General features: G+C 48.7%; 6 non-coding genes across 6 annotated transcripts; all 6 read left to right on the forward strand.

Annotated features, from left to right (window-relative positions):
* The first annotated feature begins 926 nt into the window (after window positions 1-926).
* On the forward strand, window positions 927-998 carry TRNAE-CUC (transfer RNA glutamic acid (anticodon CUC)). Its single transcript has one exon. It is a non-coding gene; the product is annotated as a tRNA-Glu (tRNA).
* A 296-nt stretch (window positions 999-1,294) lies between these two features.
* Window positions 1,295-1,366, forward strand: TRNAE-CUC (transfer RNA glutamic acid (anticodon CUC)). The gene has a single exon. It is a non-coding gene; the product is annotated as a tRNA-Glu (tRNA).
* Window positions 1,367-1,658: 292 nt separating this feature from the next.
* Window positions 1,659-1,730, forward strand: TRNAE-CUC (transfer RNA glutamic acid (anticodon CUC)). The gene has a single exon. It is a non-coding gene; the product is annotated as a tRNA-Glu (tRNA).
* A 662-nt stretch (window positions 1,731-2,392) lies between these two features.
* On the forward strand, window positions 2,393-2,464 carry TRNAE-CUC (transfer RNA glutamic acid (anticodon CUC)). The gene has a single exon. It is a non-coding gene; the product is annotated as a tRNA-Glu (tRNA).
* A 291-nt stretch (window positions 2,465-2,755) lies between these two features.
* Window positions 2,756-2,827, forward strand: TRNAE-CUC (transfer RNA glutamic acid (anticodon CUC)). The gene has a single exon. It is a non-coding gene; the product is annotated as a tRNA-Glu (tRNA).
* A 4,183-nt stretch (window positions 2,828-7,010) lies between these two features.
* On the forward strand, window positions 7,011-7,082 carry TRNAE-CUC (transfer RNA glutamic acid (anticodon CUC)). The gene has a single exon. It is a non-coding gene; the product is annotated as a tRNA-Glu (tRNA).
* The last annotated feature ends 4,849 nt before the right edge of the window (window positions 7,083-11,931 follow it).

Genomic DNA, 11,931 nt, shown 5'->3' on the forward strand with positions numbered 1-11,931 from the left:
CTCTCCGTTCTCCGGCATAGTCTAGTGGCTAGTATACCTAGCTCTCACACAGGAGGCCCAAGTGCGATTCTCGGTGTGGGAAGTATCTTCTTTTATCTGCTATCATCAAGTCTCATTTGCGCACGCTATGTAACTTCAATATTTTTACCCTGTTGGCCGAATAGCTAAGGGATCGCTCCGTCCCTCTCCGTTCTCCGGCATAGTCTAGTGGCTAGGATACCTAGCTCTCATTGAGGAGACCCGGGTTCGATTCCCGGTGGCGGAAGTATTTTTTTTATCTGCTATCATCAAGTCTCCAATTTGCGCACGCTATGTAACTTCAATACTTTTACCCTGTTGGCCGAATCGCTAAGCGATCACTCCGTCCCTCTCTTTTCTCCGGCATGCTCTAGTGGCTAGGATACCCGGCTCTCACACTGGAGGCCCGGGTGCGATTCCCGGCGTCGGAATTGTATTTTCTTTTATCTGCTATCATCAAGTCTCCGATTAGCGCACGCTATATAACTTCAATATTTTTACCCTGTTGGCCGAATCGCTAAGTGATCGCTTCTTCCCTCTCTGTTCTCCAGCATGGTCTAGTGGCTAGGATACCTGGCTCTACCCGGGAGGCCCGGGTGCGATTTCCAGAGTCGGAAGTAATTTCTTTTATCTGCTATTATCATGTCTCCAATTTGCGCACGCTATGTAACTTTAATACTTTTACCCTGTTGGCCGAATCGCTAAGCGATCGCTCCTTCCCTCTCTGTTCTCCGGCATTGTCTAGTGGGTAGGATACCTGGCTCTCACCCAGGAGACCCGGGTGCGATTTCCGGAGTCGGAAGTATTTTCTTTTATCTGCTATCATCAAGTCTCCAATTTGCGCACGCTATATAACTTCAATAATTTTACCCTGTTGGCCGAATGACTAAGCGATCGCTCCGCCCCTCTCCGGCATGGTCTAGTGGCTTGGATACCGGGCTCTCACCCAGGAGGCCCGGGTACGATTCCCGGTGTCGGAAGTATTTTCTTTTATCTGCTATCATCAAGTCTCCAATTTGCGCACGCTATGTTACTTTAATACTTTTACCCTGTTGGCCGAATCGCTAAGCGATCGCTCCGTCCCTCTTTTTTCTCCGGCATGGTCTAGTGGGTAGGATACCTTGCTCTCACCCAGGAGGCCCAAATGCGATTCTCGGTGTGGGAAGTATCTTCTTTCATCTGCTATCATCAAGTCTCATTTGCGCACGCTATGTAACTTCAATATTTTTACCCTGTTGGCCGAATAGCTAAGGGATCGCTCCGTCCCTCTCCGTTCTCCGGCATAGTCTAGTGGCTAGGATACCTAGCTCTCATTGAGGAGACCCGGGTTCGATTCCCGGTGTCGGAAGTAATTTTTTTATCTGCTATCATCAAGTCTCCAATTTGCGCACGCTATGTAACTTCAATACTTTTACCCTGTTGGCCGAATCGCTAAGCGATCGCTCCGTCCCTCTCTTTTCTACGGCATGCTCTAGTGGCTAGGATACCCGGCTCTCACACTGGAGGCCCGGGTGCGATTCCCGGCGTCGGAAGTGTATTTTCTTTTATCTGCTATCATCAAGTCTCCGATTAGCGCACGCTATATAACTTCAATAGTTTTACCCTGTTGGCCGAATGACTAAGCGATCGCTCCGCCCCTCTCCGGCATGGTCTAGTGGCTTGGATACCTGGCTCTCACCCAGGAGGCCCGGGTACGATTCCCGGTGTCGGAAGTATTTTCTTTTATCTGCTATCATCAAGTCTCCGATTTGCGCACGCTATGTAACTTCAATACTTTTATCCTGTTGGCCGAATCGCTAAGCGATCACTCCGTCCCTCTCTTTTCTCCGGCATGCTCTAGTGGCTAGGATACCCGGCTCTCACACTGGAGGCCCGGGTGAGATTCCCGGCGTCGGAATTGTATTTTATTTCATCTGCTATCATCAATTCTCCGATTAGCGCACGCTATATAACTTCAATATTTTTACCCTGTTGGCCGAATCGCTAAGTGATCGCTTCTTCCCTCTCTGTTCTCCAGCATGGTCTAGTGGCTAGGATACCTGGCTCTACCCGGGAGGCCCGGGTGCGATTTCCAGAGTCGGAAGTAATTTCTTTTATCTGCTATTATCATGTCTCCAATTTGCGCACGCTATGTAACTTTAATACTTTTACCCTGTTGGCCGAATCGCTAAGCGATCGCTCCTTCCCTCTCTGTTCTCCGGCATTGTCTAGTGGGTAGGATACCTGGCTCTCACCCAGGAGACCCGGGTGCGATTTCCGGAGTCGGAAGTATTTTCTTTTATCTGCTATCATCAAGTCTCCAATTTGCGCACGCTATATAACTTCAATAATTTTACCCTGTTGACCGAATGACTAAGCGATCGCTCCGCCCCTCTCCGGCATGGTCTAGTGGCTTGGATACCGGGCTCTCACCCAGGAGGCCCGGGTACGATTCCCGGTGTCGGAAGTATTTTCTTTTATCTGCTATCATCAAGTCTCCAATTTGCGCACGCTATGTAACTTTAATACTTTTACCCTGTTGGCCGAATCGCTAAGCGATCGCTTCGTCCCTCTTTTTTCTTCGGCATGGTCTAGTGGGTAGGATACCTTGCTCTCACCCAGGAGGCCCGGGTGCGATTTCCGGAGTCGGAAGTATTTTCTTTTATCTGCTATCATCAAGTCTCCAATTTGCGCACGCTATATAACTTCAATAATTTTACCCTGTTGGCCGAATGACTAAGCGATCGCTCCGTCCCTCTCCGGCATGGTCTAGTGGCTTGGATACCGGGCTCTCACCCAGGAGGCCCGGGTACGATTCCCGGTGTCGGAAGTATTTTCTTTTATCTGCTATCATCAAGCCTCCAATTTGCGCACGCTATGTAACTTTAATACTTTTACCCTGTTGGCCGAATCGCTAGGCGATCGCTCCGTCCCTCTTTTTTCTCCGGCATGGTGTAGTGGGTAGGATACCCGGCTCTCACCCTGGAGGCCCGGGTGCGATTCCCAGCGTCGGAAGTATTTTCTTTTATCTGCTATCATCGAGTCTCCGATTAGCGCACGCTATATAACTTCAATACTTTTACCCTGTTGGCCAAATGGCTAAGCGATCGCTCCGTCCCTCTCCGTTCTCCGGCATGGTCTAGTGTCTAAAATGCCTGGCTCTCACCCAGGAGGCCCGGGTACGATTCCTGGTGTCGGAAGTATTTTCTTTTGTCTGCTATCATCAAGTCTCCAATTTGCGCACGCTATGTAACTTCAACACTTTTACGCTGTTGGCCGAATCGAAGCGATCGCTCCGTTCCTCTCCGTTCTCTGGCATGGTCTAGTGGCTAGGTTATCTGGCTCTCACCCAGGAGGCCCAGCTTCGATTCCCGGTGTCGGAAGTATTTTCTTTTATTTGCTATCATCAAGTCTTCCATTTGCGCATGCTCTATAACTTCAATACTTTTACACTGTTTGCCGAATGGCTAAGCGATCGCTCCGCCCCTCTCCGGCATGGTCTAGTGGCTAGGATACCTAGCTCTCCCCCAGGAGACCCGGGTTTGATTCCCGGTGTCGAAAGTATTTTCTTTTATCTGCTATCATCAAGTCTCCCATTTGCGCACGCTTTGTAACTTCAATACTCTTACCCAGTTGGCCGAATGGCTAAGCGATCGCTCCGTCCCTCTCCGTTCTCCGGCTTGGTCTAGTGGCTAGGTGGCCCGCCGGAACGATATTCACGAAGTTGAACAAGACGGTGTTATCTTATATGAACAGAGCGACATCGAACATGTGTTCACAGCGGTCTACAGAAAGCTGTTCGCGCGTTGCCCAGTGGACGCGGGGGGTTTCGAGACGGAATTCGTGCGTTTAATTCCAAAGATTGACGATAGCTCAAAGGAAATGTTAGAGTGCTTATTACGGCCGATGAGATTGCGGTGGCGATAGACGATTTGAAACGTGAGAAATCTCCCGGTTGATTGATTTGTGGGGTTTAACGTCCCAAAACCACCATTTGATTATTAGAGACGCCGTAGTGGAGGGCTCCGGAAATTTTGACCACCTGGGGTTCTTTAACGTGCACCCAAATCTGAGTACACGGGCCTACAACATTTCCGCCTCCATCGGAAATGCAGCCGCCGCAGCCGGGAATCGAACCCGCGACCTGCGAGAAATCTCCCGGGCCCGACGGGCTAGGAGCCGATTTTTACAAGGTGTTCAAGTACGAAGTAGCCCCTATACTGGCTGCAATTTTAGACGATGCATATGAACGCAAACGACTACCACCTTCATTCTTGTCCACACACACAGTTCTTATCCCGAGAACAGATGATCGCGACACATTAAAGCGGGTAACAGCATATCGCCCTATCAGCTTAGCGAACGTCGACTATAAGATATTCATGTAAGTGTTGGCCAAAAGACTGCAAACAGTAGTGAAAGATATAGTTGGACCACACCAGACATGCGTTATCAAGGAACGGACCATTTTCACGAACATTCATACGGCGAGGAGCATACTCGAGTGCTGTGACGTATTGTGCAAGAAGGTCGCAATTCTCCAGTTGGATCTAGGAAAGGCGTTCGACCGGGTACCGCACGACATGCTATTTGCCATTCTAAAGTACGTGAACGTAGGATCTGTTACTATGGAAGGTTTCGCATTGGCGTACAGGGGTTGCACGACAAGGCTGATATGATTGATATGTGGGGTTTTAACGTCCCAAAACCACTATATGATTATGAGAGACGCCGTAGTGGAGGGCTCCGGAAATTTAGACCACCTGGGGTTCTTTAACGTGCACCCAAATCTGAGCACACGGGCCTACAACATTTCCGCCTCCATCTGCACGACAAGGCTGATAATAAATAAGTCAGTAGGAGAGCTTATCGAAGTGCAGCGGTCGGTGCGCCAGGGATGCTCCCTAGCGCCGTTACTTTTCGCTTTATATATCGAGCCCTTGTGCCTCAGCGTAATACGGGCTAACTGAATCAATGGCTTTAAAATACAGCAAGCGGAGGTAAAACTACTCGCTTATGCGGACGACATCGCGGTGTTTTGTGGGGACCACGCCAGTATCATGAAAACTGTGGAAATCGTGAAGCGTTATTGTGTCACTAGTGGCAGTGCAGTTAACTGGGGGCAAGAGTCTCGGAATCTAGCATGGAGCATGGACATTGACACCCAGTACCTTTGCCAACATGCAATCGGTTTCCATTCCCACGAAATACCTAGGCGCCCCTTTAGAGTTTTACCGTGACAGTGAACCATACTGGCAGAACCAGGTTGCGGAAATGCGCGCAAGGACTGAGAGGACAAAAGGCTCGGAATCGTCTACGTTTGCACGTACCACAATGTTTAATGTGTTTTTTATTACCAAACTTTGGTATGTGTTGAGTGTTTTGCACTGCTCACGTATTAAAATACAAAAGCTCCACAGACTTCTGGCTGTTTTTGTTTGGGGATTGGTTTGAAAGAGGACGCGCCGCACCAACTTGTTCCGACGTGTACGTGATGGAGGTCTTGGCCTGTCGCACTTATTCCTGAGGCAAATAGTGAACCGGTTTTGCTTCCTTAGGGATGTGAAGGACCCTTTTTTGCGCACTGTATTACAGCTCAGACTTTGCAAGCCTGTGCCGGACTTTGTGGTATCCACCGAATGTATTGAAGGCGGAGTTTTTAGTTTTTTGAAGGAGGTTGTGATGGTTTATAAGTTCTTGCGTGCTCGATTCTCATGCGAATATCTGGCGGGAGTGAAACGAAGAAAGCTATACAAATATCTTGTGGATATCTACTCCCCGTGGCTTTGTATCGCACAATGTATAGTGCCACTTCTGGAAGTGATGTCCTGAAGCGTGTCATACATATGTATGTAGCTCCAGGAGCCAAGTCCTTTTTCTCCAGATTGCATACCGGGACACTAGAGGTAAAAACATGGCTACAGGAAAAAGGAATGTATGTACCAAGGTGTGTGCACTGTTTCTTATGTAGAAAGCCCGAAACCAATGAGCACATTATCTTAGAATGCTGGGAAGGCGTGTTCTTTTGAGATATATTACAAAGAACGCTAAAGAAAGACCTCCCTTTAAACCCACAAGGAATTCGTTTCCTAACTGTGGACAACGAAGAAGGTGTCCCGTTTGATGCTGTTATGCTACTTGGTTTGCTCTGCATATGGAAGGCCTGCATGGCCGCACGACATGTAGATATAGATGCAAGATCGGCAGACGAGTACTTCCGCAAATCAGTGGGCAGGTTCCTGGAAGCACATATATCTTTAGATCCGATACCTGAATGAGTATCGAGGATCGAGCCACTCATGAACATGAGACGCTTTTAGCCATCACACGCCAGCCAAAGTTTGGTTGCTCCTTTTACCCATGCCCATTTATGTATCATGTCTTATGTGCCTTGCATTATTACTTTTGATCCCTGACTGTATTTGTGTTTCTATGTGTACGTCTAACAGGCAATAAAGGAAAAACAAGGTCTAGTGGCTAGGATACCTGGCTCTCACCCAGGAGGCCCGGGTTCGATTCCCAGTGTCGGAAGTATTTTTTGTGTCGGCTATCATCAAGTCTCCAATTTGCGCACGCTATGTAACTTCAATAGTTTTACTTTGTTGGCCGAACGGCTAAGCGATAGCTCTTTTCCTCTCCGTTCTCCGGCATGGTCTAGTGGCTAAAATACCCGGCTCTCACACAGGAGGCCCGGGTGCAATTCCCGGTGTTGGAAGTATTTTCTTTTATCTGCTATCATCAAGTCTCCAATTTGCGCACGTTAAGTAACTTCAATACATTTACCCTGTTGGCCGAATGGCTAAGGGATCGCTCCGTCCCTCTTCGTTCTCCGGCATGGTCTAGTGGCTAGGATACCTACCTCTCACCCAGGAGACCGGGGTTCGATTTCCGGTGTCGAAAGTATTTTCTTTTATCTGCTATCATCAAGTCTCCACTTTGCGCACGCTTTGTAACTTCAATACTTTTACCCTGTTGGCCGAATGGCTAAGCGATCGCTCCGTCCCTCTCCGTTCTCCGGCATGGTCTAGTGGCTAGGATACCTGGCTCTCACCTAGAAGGCCCGGGTTCGATTCCCGGTGTCAGAAGTATTTTCTTTTATCTGCTATCATCAAGTATCCAATTTGCACACGCTATGTAACTTCAATACTTTTACCCTGTTGGCCGAATGGCTAAGCGATCGCACCGTCCCTCCGTCCTTCTCCGATCTCCGGCATGGTCTAGTGGCATTCCACTTCCGGCTTTCGAGCGGTACGGTCGCGGAATGTTCGGCTCCGACGAAGCGGTTTTAGCGGCCCGAACAGGCTACGGTAACAGGGTTTTTGCGCCTAGCGCCGACGATTATCAGGTGATTCTGCCCAGTCTGCCTTCCGGGCGTATCGCTGCGAATACCGTTTTCATGCATGGTGATCCAAGAGCCCGGCCTTACCATGTCGATTTTACCGGGATACTTTGGCCAAGCTTGGTGCGCTCGACGACGTTTTGGCGTTGGGGGCGTATCAAATGAACCACGTATGGGCTGTGACACTGACGAGTGCTGAGGCTGCTCGGAAGTTGCTCTCCGCCGTCGATGTGAAGATAAAGGATCGCCCTTGTTTGCTCATTGACCCCAATAACCGCGAGGTTCGCTTGAAGCTTCACTGGTTGCTGCACGGCGTGACCGATGAAGGCGTGCCTGTTGCCTTGACTTCCTATGGGAAAGTATTCGAAGTGAAGCGGGAGAAGTGGTGAGCACCGGGCATCACTGAAAAGGTCTCAACGACGCGGTCTGTGGGACTAAAGCTGCACTCCGACGTCAAGGTGGATGACATTCCGCACCAGCTCAAGATTGCCGTAGAGTTGACTCTCGTTGTCGTTCCGGGCCGTGCACTGTTGTGCGTACGGTGCAAGAGTACCGGTCACATACGTCGCGACTGCCGAGTACCCCGCTGCAGTCGTCGCCGCTTCGGCCACGAAGACGACGACTGCGCGAAGACATATGCCAGTGTGACCGGACAAGTGGAGGAAAGTGACGCACTGGAGCACCTCATGGACGAAGCAGACTCGGATGAAACAGCAGGAGTTAACCCAAACTCTGCTGTGGAAGATGGGTCGTCATGCTGTCAAGAGGGCGTGTGTGAAGCACCAGGTAAGCCCGACGCCGGGCTTCCATACGAAGGCGTAGGAGAAAACATTGAAAAGTTGGATGCAAGCAGCAGCGGCGACACGTTTCTTGGCTTAGCAGACGAGACCCCCTCCGAGGCGGAACCGATGACTGGGATTGAAAGCGACAGTGGCACTGTGACGGGGAAGCGTCCCCGTGACGAAGGGAAAAAAGACAAGGGCACCAGTGCTGCCACGCCGGACGAACCCCCCGCAAAACGACTCCCGCTCGGCGGCCTCTCATTCGGCCACGGCCAAACATTCCGACGGAGCGCAAGACGGCGGAAACGCCGCCTTCGCCACCTTAAGGACTGTACTGGGACAAGGCGTTCAGGAGGGAATTGCAGTTGTAAGGTAAGCGCCATGCCCCTGGGTTTTTCGTAGCCTTACAATGGTGCAAATAGAAAATTCAAGCCGTGTGGCCACTTTAAATGTGAGTGGCCTGGCCTCACGGAGAAAACAATGTCAGCTTTATTGACTAGTAAGTGACCTCGACCTTGACATACTGGCAGTCCATGGCGACGATGAAACTGGGGGCATGGTGCGCCAATTCTTGCCGTGGTATTCTGCTATAGTTAGTCATGCCATAGGGACTTCTTCCGGCTGCGTGTTGTTCGTCAGACAGAGTCTGGGTGCCAAAATAGAAGCCTTAACGTCATGACCGTCTGGTCGGCTCATTGTTTGTGATCTTTTGTTTTCGGGTTTGGAATGGCGCGCAATATTGTTACGGCCCCGTCACAAAATGCTTGTACGCACCGACTGTCACTGACGAAAGACGCATATTTTTCGAACAACTAAAGCAGTATACCAAATGTAATAGCCTCCCTATCAATATTGGCGATTTCAACTGCGTCCTTTCAGCCAAAGACAAAATTAGCGAACGACATTACAGGGAAGCAAGTACCGCTGTCTTAGGCGATACAGTAAGAGAACATGGTTTGAAGGATGTGGCTGAATGTCTCGGTGGTGGCCGGACGTAGCAGTACACCCACTTTCAGGCAGCCAGCCATGCCCGACTAGATAGGGCGTACGTGAGTGTTGAATTGGTACCGCTTTGCAAGGCATACCGTGTTAACGCCGTTTCATTTAGTGACCACTGCTTGGTTAGCTTTGTAGTAGCTAGCATGAAAGAAACGAAAAGGGCCTTCGAGTGGCAACTATGGAAATTGAATTCGAATCTGCTGAGTGATGAAAAATGTATTGAGGAAGTAATGACGGAAGTTGAAGACATTAAAGTTCGCAGTAAAAATACGTTTAGAGAAAAATGGGAGAACTTAAAGCAGGTCGTTAAATTGAAGGCTTTGGAACGCTCGAGCGCTATAAGCAGAGAAAAGGGAGCAGAAGAAAAGCAAATGCGCAGAAACCTGAAAAAATTGCTCCTAGAAGAATGTAGAATGCCCGGCATGTTTATTGAAGATATTCGCTCATTGAAATGTAAAATTGAGCGGTTCGATCTCGAAAGATACCGCGGTGCTATGGTTTGGGCAAGAGCCGAGCGACTGATAATGACAGAAGCACCTTAAAAAGGGCGTTGGGCTCTGAAAAGTGGCATGCGCGACGTAATCAGATAACAGAAATTGAACACGAGGGTGAAGTCAGCGATGTCGCAAATGTTATTGAGCATGCTTTCTTTGAGCACTTCAATGGTTTATTCGCCACCAGCTCAGCTGATGTCGATCGCTTTAAAAAAGATTTTTTACCGCTGATGCCAAAGCATGACAATAATAAAAAATAAATATTGGAGGAACCCATTTCGGAAGAGGAAGTTAAGAGTGCTATTGAAAGTATGCATCCGGGGAAATCGCCTGGCCCTGATGGTCTGACTTCCACCTTTTATAAGTGTTTCAAGTTAGAAATAACACCAGTCTTAGCCGACGTTTATAATGAGGCATTCGAGCTGAAAATATTACCCCTGTCCTTTTCATCATCTCACACTGTTCTTACACCAAAATCGGAAGACCCCGTTGCACTGCGCAGAGTAACTTCTTACCGCCCAATCTGCCTCACTAATGGATATTACAAGATATTCATGAAAATCCTAGCTAAAAGATTGCAAACAGTCATTACAGAGCTCGTGGGCTGCATCAGACGTGCGGCGTTAAAGGTCGAACTATCCTCACTAGCATACACGCAGCACGGAGCATCCTCGAATGTTGCGACGCTATTGGTGCGCGAGTGGCAAAGCTGCAAATCGACCTCGAGAAGGCTTTCGACAGGGTGCCTCATGAAATTCTGCTGTACATCCTAGAATATGTGAATTTAGGGAAAATAATCAGAGGGGGTTGCCACGGCGTACCGAGACTGCTCAACGCGGCTAATCGTTAACAAGGTGGTGGGGAAGCGCATCCCAGTCAAGCGTTCGGTTCGTCAGGGTTGTCCTCTCTCACCACTATTGTTTTGTTTGTACATAGAGTCCTTTTGTTTGAGTGTCATAGAGAATGACTGTGTCCGTGTGTTTAAGCTGCACGAGGTTGAAGTCCGGCTGTTGGCTTATGCAGACGATATTGCCATTTTTTGCGCGGGCTCTGACAGCATAGCAGATGGTGTCAAATGCGTTACTAACTTCTGTGCTGCAAGTGGCAGCGCTGTAAACTGGGGAAAAAGCCTTGGCTTTTGGCACAGTGACTGGGAAGAAACCCCAGACAGTTTTGCCAGCATAAGGTTAGTTACGACACCGGTGAAATACTTGGGTGCCCCCTCGAATGCTACAAAGACAGCGATTCATACTGGAGGAGCCAAGTGGATAACCTGCGGGAAAGAGTGAACAAATGGAATGGCTGGAATTGGTCTATGTTTTCTAAATCCACAATTTGCAACATATTCTTAGTGAGTAAAATTTGGTATCTTACAAGTCTTACATTATTCAAGGGTAAATATCCGAAAATTCCACCGTGTGTTTGCTGTCTTTGTGTGGGAATCGTCTTGGGAAAGATCGAGTCGGACCAATTTATTCCTTCGAGTGCGAAATGGAGGACTGGGCTTGTCGCAGTTGTTTTTCAGACAGGTATTCAATCGATTTTGTTTCTGTAGAGACGTCGACAACCCATTCCTTCGCACTGTCTGCCAACTTCGCCTGGGGCAACACTTGCCTAACATGGTTGTATCAACCTGCAGCGTACCTAGTGGCGTTTATGGCTTTCTCCGCGAAGTTGTGCTTTCTTGTAGGTTTCTGTCAGTGCGGTTTTCACTTGAATACTTGAGTCAAGTCCGACGTAAAAAGTTGCACAAGGACCTATGTGATGTGTTTTTACCAGTGCCTTTGTATTGGTCCCTTTACAATGTATGCCATGGCCACACTGTACTAAAGCGCGTCAAGGCGATAAAAATACCACCAGGTGCTAAGAATTTCTTTTTCAAATTACATACCGGTACGCTGACCATCCAAACAAAGATGGCTGCAAAGGGGTTTTGCGTCCTTGGGGCACGAATTGCATAGTATGCAGAAAGGAGGAGACAATTGAGCATGTATTCCTTGACTGCTGGGATGCCGTCTTTCTTTGGGACGTGCTCCAGCGCACGATCAAAAAAGATTTCCCCCTTGATGCACATGACATTCGCTATTTGCAAATACAAAGTGACGACGGTACCCCTTATGATATGATAATGCTTATTGCTCTTCATAGCATTTGGAAATCCAGGATGGCAGCCATTCAATTTGATGTAGATGCACGAGCGCCCACCCAGTACTTCAAAGATTATATGAGAAATTTTGTGGATGAACAAAAGTTGCAGGAATTCACCCCAGAGTGGTTGCCGCGCGTCGAATTACTATCGACGATAAAAACATTTTAACAG

This window comes from Rhipicephalus microplus, chromosome 3 (assembly GCF_043290135.1).
Source record: "Rhipicephalus microplus isolate Deutch F79 chromosome 3, USDA_Rmic, whole genome shotgun sequence".
NCBI classification, from domain to species: domain Eukaryota; kingdom Metazoa; phylum Arthropoda; class Arachnida; order Ixodida; family Ixodidae; genus Rhipicephalus; species Rhipicephalus microplus.